This window comes from Myotis daubentonii, chromosome 11 (assembly GCF_963259705.1).
Source record: "Myotis daubentonii chromosome 11, mMyoDau2.1, whole genome shotgun sequence".
Taxonomy (NCBI): domain Eukaryota; kingdom Metazoa; phylum Chordata; class Mammalia; order Chiroptera; family Vespertilionidae; genus Myotis; species Myotis daubentonii.
In genome coordinates, this window is record NC_081850.1 from 16,010,761 (window position 1) to 16,019,700 (window position 8,940).

Consider the following 8,940-nt stretch of genomic DNA (forward strand, 5'->3'; position numbering starts at 1 on the left):
TTTGAGGCGGGTTGCATTATTTTTATTTTTACTCAGAGGAGAGAGAACCATGTCTACGTTTGTGTGCAATACATAAAGCTAGAGTTTGTGCAATCCAAAATGAAGTGTAAAAGCAAGACCCAAAGCGAATTTGCACAGTTCTCACAAGCAGGGCTTGCGTGTGAATGACATACATCATTGCACTATTTGTAGTAAACTGCACGCACTTAATATTTAGAGAGAGACTTCTACTTCCTTCCTTCCCTAGTAATGGACTCTCCCATGAAAATGAATTTTTATTTTGATTAGATCCAACGAGTGTGAATATTTAAGCTAGGAAGCCCTACTTTAATTACTGAATTCTAGTGACCCTCTCTGTTTCAATCGGGTTATTTCTTTTTAAGATATTATATCAGCATTCCTATTGCTGAAACAATAAAAAAGAATGAAAGGACAATACAAGTCAAGTAAACGAGCTGTTACATATTTGGTTAATTTCGTTTTACATCTAGATTGATTAATTTTATCATTTTTATTCTCTTTCTCATCCTGAACCACAGGCTACCTTTGCTGATGCTATTCCTGCCTCTTTAGAAGGTCTGAGTTTTTATGATTTGAACAGAGAGCAACACTGGAAAATGATATCAGGTCATTTGGAGAGCCACCGCCCGCTTCTCATTAACTCCTTACTAAATTGTCAACCCAGTTCGTTATGTGACAATCAACGGCAAAATCTTCAGGACATTTTCCAAGGAGCATTCATTCCTGTCACATCTGAGTGTGCCGGGGCGGCTGATCTCGGCTAGACCTGGCTGGGCTCCCCTGGCTGTGGCGCTGGCAGGTCTGCTCTGTGGTTCTGCCCAACCCAGGGAGGAGCCACTGTCCAGAGGCAGCGGGTTCGCAGGCGCTGGAGGCAGAGGCGAACTGGAAACAGGTGGGGCTTCTCAGAGCCCAGGCTTGGAACCAGCACAGCCACGATGCCCACATTCCTTTGACCAAAGCAAGTCTGCAGCTGAGTTCACAGGTCAAGAAAGTCAAGTTTGTATTTTTGTGGGAGAAAATGCAAAGTTGCTAGAAAAAGAGACTGTGAAGAGGCAAGAATAGTCTAGTCTATCACTTCCAGCCACCATGACTGATGATCTTCCACCACCTATTAGTCCTAGGTAGGTCTTGTCCAAGATGATGATTTTCTATGTTAAAGTCATGGCAACTCGACAGTCCTTGGTTTTGATGGCAAGAACAGCAGCAGTGACAATATTAGGTTCACTCTAAAAAAAAAATTCAAATGTGATATTAATAATGACTTAATAAAACATTTAAAAGTCAGTTAACAAAAAGCCTAAAACAGTATTAACTGTTGTGACTCAATGTTTTGTATTAAATGGCGACAGCAGGGCCCAGAAGAAATTATGCTTATTTTCATTCCTTTGGTCATCCTGATATGTCCATTTACCAGCAGGTCCTATAAGAGAGACATTTGCTGTTGAGCATTCAACACTATTTTATTGACATGGAAATCTCAAAGGTACAAATATGCGTGCATTATTTTGTTTAAAGCTATTTTAAAGTTTATTTTACCTGTTTTTTAGGTTACCTGTTTATAGTTTCATAGGTAGGTAATCAGATGTTTTTGAGGGCATTCCTAATGGTACATCAGATATAGCCAAGTTTTTTATGACTTTTTTTAATGACATAGAACTTTTCGATGGTGCTATCTAAGGAAACACACCTGCTCAGCTTCTCATGTGGCTTGTTCCAGGTGCTCGTGTGCCTGAAGTTGTGGGTTAGCTTCAGAGTTTCCCAGTGCACATCTCTGCAGTCCTCTGGATGGGCAGTCTCCCCGATCTTCCCTCTTCTTCTGTGTTGCCAGCGATCTCAAATGAAACGTCATGCTATGTGCTCATCAGAGACTGTCCTGACACAATGACAGAATTTGCTGAACTGGTAAAGCAGCACACGAACGTATTTATTTCCAGAGGGTGAAATGCATTTTAGGAGACCAGATTCTGTTCACTTTCTGAATTTCCTTCAGTCAACATTTTACACACGTTATCTTTCAAAATGCAAATAAGAAACCAACAAAAAAGACAAGCTTATTTCTAAAATTTCTAGTATTCAATGCAGAGGTTTTCAGTCTGAGGGAACTGGGGTTATGTAGCTAAACTCACCGTCTTTTCAGCCGGTTCGTATCCTTAGTACTTAGTTCCAGTCTCTATGCGACAGGTTAAATATGTATTCCTACACAATAAACAAACACCTCTACATTTTTTTTTTCTGGTGGAAATTCTAGAGCACAACAGTTGTTCCTAAGGCCAGAGTTGTTCATTTGTTCAGCCATTCAAGGCTGCTCCTCCGCTGGTCTGCATCAGTATAACCACCCCTCCTATTAACATATTAAAAGACATATATAACAGTGGGGACATAGGAGCTGACCTGAGTCCCTGAGCACCCCACTTCCCTCTTCATGGACCCTCCAGGGACCCCTCAGCTCTAAGAACACAGCAACTACAGGGCCCACCTCTGGCATTCCAGGGCCTCTGGAACCCTTTTCTGCCCTAACTGTATCAGGCGCCTATGCTGACTGGTCAACTCTTTATGTCATAGCAGTTTTTTAATATCATAAAATATCATCCTTGCAGCCATGGGGAGAAAGGGCCTCACAGTAAATGCAGTCTGAAAGGGTATATCCGAAATGGAAAGGAAAGATGCAATTGCAGGAAGCGGTAAGGTGGTGCTGAGAAAGATCACAGTGGATATGCCTCCTGCTGTTGAAGTCAGTCTTCCGTTCCTACCCAGGGCCTGTCACCTCTTGGTGGGGTGTTCCGGGTAAGAATGTAGCCACAAATGAGCATCAAGTTCCTCACCTTGAAAATGAGTGTGATAATGCCATTTTGTATAGGATGGCGTTTGGAACATGAGGTAATGTTTAGGAGTGCCCGAGCCCATGGCCAGCAGTGAAGAACTGATAACATCTGTCATCATCCCTGAGCTTCATAGAAAGGAGCAAGAGGAGCTTGCATCCCTGTCTTCCCGATGTCTCCCTTCGGTCATCGCCCGGAATGCAGCTGCTGTGACAAGCACCGACAGCAAAGGGGGCTTCGACTGGGCATCTGAGGTTGCAGGGACGCAGAGAAAATCTATTTATTTCTGCGAACTTGCTACAGGGTCTTGGCACCGCTGGTTGTCTGTGGGTAAACTTAATATCTTGATTAGCTCTCCTGAGAATGACTCGGGGAACTGTTACATGACGTGGGAGGTGGAAGACTGGCTGATGCCTATGGTGGCTTCAAAATAGTCTGCGGAGGTCTAGTTGCTTAGAATTGTAAGATGTTTGTTACCTTGACAACCACAGGCAGCACAAGGCTGGGTTTTGAGAGACTTTAGATTCCATTGCAATTTCTTAGGGGGATGAATGATTTGTATGTCGAATCAATGAACGGCAGAGACATGTTATTTAGTAAGATTAATGACGCTCCTATAAAGCTTTCTGCTTGCTTAGAATTATAGTGAACATTTCCGGAAAGTTGGCCCCAGGGAGGACCAAAATCTTCTTGAATAGCAGGTGAGCTTACAGATTAGGAGCATAACTACATTTTCAGTTGCCTCTGATATGTAGTCTCAGCATTTGAACTAGTTCTGAACTCTATGAGGAAAATAACCCCCCCCCCATTTTTCTCCCCCCACCCCCTTCGTTGATGATCTGGATAACATTTGGATGACTTCTAGATCTAGTAACTCACTTTAATAAATCAACGGCGACCCTGTGCTTTTTTTTTAAAATATATTTTATTGATTTTTCACAGAGAGGAAGGGAGAGAGATAGAAAGTTAGAAACATCGATGAGAGAGAAACATCGATCAGCTGCCTCCTGCACATCTCCCACTGGGGATGTGTCCGCAAACCAGGTACATGCCCTTGACCAGAATCGAACCTGGGACCTTTCAGTCCGCAGGCCGACGCTCTATCCACTGAGCCAAACCGGTTTCGGCAACCCTGTGCTTTTATAGTAGGCTAGCAAACAATGAAGACAAATTTTAGTATCTTTGCTCTGTTTGAGGAAATTCTAAACTATCATTTGCCTTTTCCTTATGTTCCTCACTTTCTACCCTGTTCCTATCATAGCCTGGTTTTATCTTCCTTCCTCAGGCTCACAGTTTTCCCTTTTAATCTGACAGTAATGAAAACAAATCTGTATATATTCTCTTATTTACCTATAATTGAGCTTACTTTCTTAGATGTTGTGTTATTTATTTATTGCTATGTAACAAAATACCCCAAACCTTAATAGCCAAACAACTAGCATTGATTATCTCACGCCTTTTCTGAGGGTGAGAAAGCTGGTAGCACCTGAACTGGGCGGTTCTGCCTCAGGGTCTCTCATGAGGTTGCAGTCCATCTGCCACTTGAACTTGCAATCTCTAGACTTGACCAGAGCGAGATGATCCACTGCTAAGTTCACTCAGGAGGCTACTGATGGGAGTCAGTTACTCATCCCATAGGCCTCTTCATAGAGCTGTTCTCTTACCATGGCGCTGGCTTCCCCTAGAGTGAGCAATGAGGATAACAGCAGGTCTCAGAAGTGATGTATCATCACTTATGCTTTATTCTGTTGGTCACACAGACCAAGCACGGCACACTGTGGGATGGGACTGCACAAAAGCAAACATACTGGGAGGTGGATCACGGGGAGGGCACACGTATTTTCTGGCCCCTCTTTACTAGGGAGTAGAAACTAAATTACAGACAATGGAAGGGCTCTCTCAACTCTCATTACTGGAATGGTGTGTGTATCCTTACATAGCAATCTAGGTTATTTTTTTTAAAAGAGGGTGAGGTTGAGAGGGCATATCTTGTCTTTGGCATTATTATATGTATATTCACACTGAAAACTGATGACAAACTATTGCAGAGACTGCTAGGATACCCCACTGGAGTGGAATCTGTTGGTGCCCCCAAACACTTATTCCGAAAACTTTTAATGTATTAGGACACTCCCAAGCACCCTCATTCCAGATGGAAGGCGGGGAGACCCCGGAACTGCACTTTCCAATATGGCAGCTACCAGCCATGTGTGGCTATTTGAGCTCTAGAAATGCAGTACTCTGAAATGACATATGCTCTCAGTATAAAATACACACTTATTTCAAAGATGTGACCTACAAAAACTGTAAGATATCTCATTAGTAGGACTGTATTGATAACATATTGAAATATTTTAGATGCATTGAGTTAAAACAGTATTAATATGAATTTCATGTGTTTAATTTACATTTTTAAAAAATGGCTATAGGAAAAGTTAGAATTATAGATGTGGCTTGCATTTGTGGCTCACCTTACATTTCTATGGAACAGTGCTACTCTGGATGGAAAATAGCAACAGGGAGGAAATTCCTTCCAATCCTACGCAAGCACCCGAGGTGTCCCTCCACAGGTGGTATTTGGTGAGAAAGAATACTATGGCTCAGACTGAAGCAAGGAAAATCAGAAGAAAACTTCATAGGGTCTGCGGACAATGGTGTACATGGCAGATACTGTCATTACCTGGGCCAGGTGCCCTCAGCACTCATCATCCCACAGACCCTGACTGCTTCCTGCTGCAACCTCACATGCTCCCCTTGGAGTTGTCTGATAGCAGGGATGTCCTCAGCCAGGAGTATGGAGGATGGAGGGGCCTGGGCATTACTGTCATTGAGAACACCCTTCAGCCAAGATGAATGGAAATTGATGGACATGTGTCACTGTTTCTTTGCCCCTCGTGGGGATTACACTGAAGTGGGTTCTGCACCTTCTCCTAGAGGTAGCCCACACACAGAGTTCCAGCTGCTTCACTAACACACCTTCTTCAGCCTTTCTTCTCATCGACTCCTCTACTGGTGATTCCTGGGATCATTTCCCAACGTCTCTTAATGCCATTTGTGGGGTCTGCTTCTAGAGAAATCGAATTTAAGACAGAGTATGTATATGACACACACGTGTGTGGATATAGGAGCTCTCAGTCCCCAAAACAGCGATAACCCTATGTATTCCCTGATAGTATAACACTCACAGAGCCTTGCAATTGCCAAGATGGGTCAGGTCTGGACCTATGGGCCGTATGTGACAGCCTGAAAGTTTTCCTGTTGACATTTGTTGAAAGGAAAATTTGTTTTCTTCCTCCAAAGATAGCATGAGAACAACACTTTACCTTCCAGCATCCTCATACTGTGACAAGACGACAGGCACGCTATGCTCACCCTTCTATTTCCTCCATCAATTTGTACCCCACGTGAGCAGTTTTAGCGATTATCAGGGAGAAGGCACGCTGCCCTATCTCAGTGCAGCAGGGCAGGCGCACTGGAGAAGACGTATCTGAATGATGGCACTGAGCCAATCAGAACGCGCTTTACCGGGCACATCGCCCTGGTGGTATACAAGCCATATGGTAATTATATGTCTAGCCTGAAGTCATTGGTTGCCGGGAGCCGGTCCATCCTTGCTGTTTCAAGGGACCTGGCATATATGGCATACGGTTCTTAATATGTTTGCTCACCTTCTTGGCGCTGTGTTTTAACCAAGGTCACCTCTCTGAGAAAGGTTGAATCCCCAGGTAGGGATTTTCCCCTGAAGTTAGGGAGGGAATAAAACCCCTCAACTAAGTGCCAGGCGGGTAATTAATCCCTTTAACTACGAACAATCATGCTTAAACTACATAATCTTTTCTCCCTGGAATGGAGATAAGAAACGCCCTAACCTTTGTAATAGAGATTGATAGGATTGAATCAACTGGTATAAATACAGTTGTAACAAGACAGAAACACTCAGAACTTAGAACAGAATCAAGAAGACAGAACCTACACGGAGCCTAGAGACAGAAGAACTTTGCTGGAGAGAGCATGCCAGAGGATCCTGGAGAGGGACTGGCCTCGGAGCCTAGAGACAGAGCCTGGCGAGAGAGCATGGCAGGGATCCTGGACTGAACCTGACTGCGGAAATTGGCAAGAGAACCTGACTAGAACCTGGTAACTGAACCTGGCTGGAGATCCTAGACAGAACTTGGCTGGAGAACTGGCTACAGAACCTGGCTGGAGACCCTGACAAGCGAACCCGGCTATGATGATCACCTGAACGCTGCCTCTGTGTCATTCCTTCTTCGCCGACTCCGTCCACACCTTTGGGGACCCCTGGACCCGCTGGGGCTGGACCCCGGCAATTGGTGTCTGATGGTGCCCTACAAAGAAAAATGTAGGCGTGTTTTAAAGGAAAAAAGTTGAACAGCCCCTTTAAATTTTCTCAAGCCTCCACTAACGAAGCAAAGGAAAATTCAGTTGCATTTGGTACTTCTCAGTCAGGAATGGTCTGGCCACAGGGCAGAATGAGAATGTTAGAATGCAGGGAAAATAAGCCACCAGTTTAATCTGCACAATGTTTAACACACATATCCTCTCCATTAACAAAATGGTGCAAGAGAGAGTGGGGGGTCATTAGAGTAGCCAGCAACGCCCTGCAATGTGTTTGTACAAGATTAGCCGTCATCGAAAAGACGTATTCATTCTCGATATGGCCTTATGTCAGGGGTGCTGGCCTACACAGGTGGAACTTTTCCAGTTCATCAAGGCAAGCATGCCCAGAGCTATTTTCTAGGTTCGAAATGAAAGAGCAAGCTGTGGTAAGGCTGAAACCTTTGTGACTGTTTCTATCCCTCTCTTCTCTCTCAATTTCCTGCTCTTTTTTCGCCCACCTGTTTTTTCCTTGTTTAGTAAACAGAGCTGCCCATCTGGCAAGTTGTGATAATCTTCCTCTCCCTGCTCCTCACACAGGAATTTGGCTTTGCTTTTCCTACCAGGAGTTTCAAATATTGAAACAGAGGCAGCCATTCTGCTCTCACTAGAGGCTCAACTCAGAGCTATTTTCTCAAAGGTCTGAGTGAATCCCAAACCTCCCAGCGCCCCTCCCATGTGGCTGGTATGCTGACCTTCTGTCCCATCTCTGGCTGGTCTTGAATTTATTTTCCCATCAATATAAACCTTTAACTGTGGTGCTAAAAAGCTGTGTTTTAATTGAAAATATACAGCGGTGTTTTGATTTTTAATGTCACTGTATATTTAATATTTGAGCTCAAAGAGAAGAGAAAGAGATTCATCTGGGCTACCGTGAGTATGGACTATGTTATGCTGCAGACGCCAGCCACACAGACCTCTTAACACACAAAGGTTTAGCTCCTGCTCTATGCCTACTGCCACCTGGCATGAACCCCTGACCATTGGAGTCACTCAGAGCTGCAGGCTGACAGAGGGGCTACTCCAACCAGCACCTCCGCTGTCGCTGGCCTCAGGGTCGGGACAACTAGAACTCTAGAGCAGTGCTCTTCAAACTTTGATTGGCATGAGTTCTACCGGGGCCCTTGAGAAAGTGCCAGTTTCAGTTCAGAACATCTGGGCAGGGGCTGAGCATCTGCATTTCTAAGACGAGCTCAGGGGCTGCTGAGGCTCCTGGCCCACCCACTTTTTATTTTTCATTTTTATTTTTTTCAGTAGCAAAAGTCTAACTAAACTGGCAATCACTGTTTTGGCTCAGAAGTACAATTTCATAGGCTCATAGCCCCTCCCAACCACAGGGAAGCTGAAGAGTACAGTCCAATCAGATACCCAGAAGAGAGAACTGAAAATGTTTGGTGAACAGCCAGAAACATGAACGTGCTAATTTACATAACACGGAGGCAACGTCAATACCCGTTGCATGGTTTTTAAGCTAAACTGGTCAGTGTGTTAACATGTTAATCAAAAAAATTGGGCAGAGACTCTCAATGCCAGGCTGTCCAAGAGAATCAGTTGTGGGCATTTTAAAAAACACAATGCCTGATAAATTCTGGAGTAGGTGTGGGGTAGGGCTTGGATATTTGTAATTTTTCCCTTTATAAATTGCTCAGGAAGTTCCCTAGCCAGGATTGACGCACACTGAGACAGGTTTCTAAGCTAAGGTTTT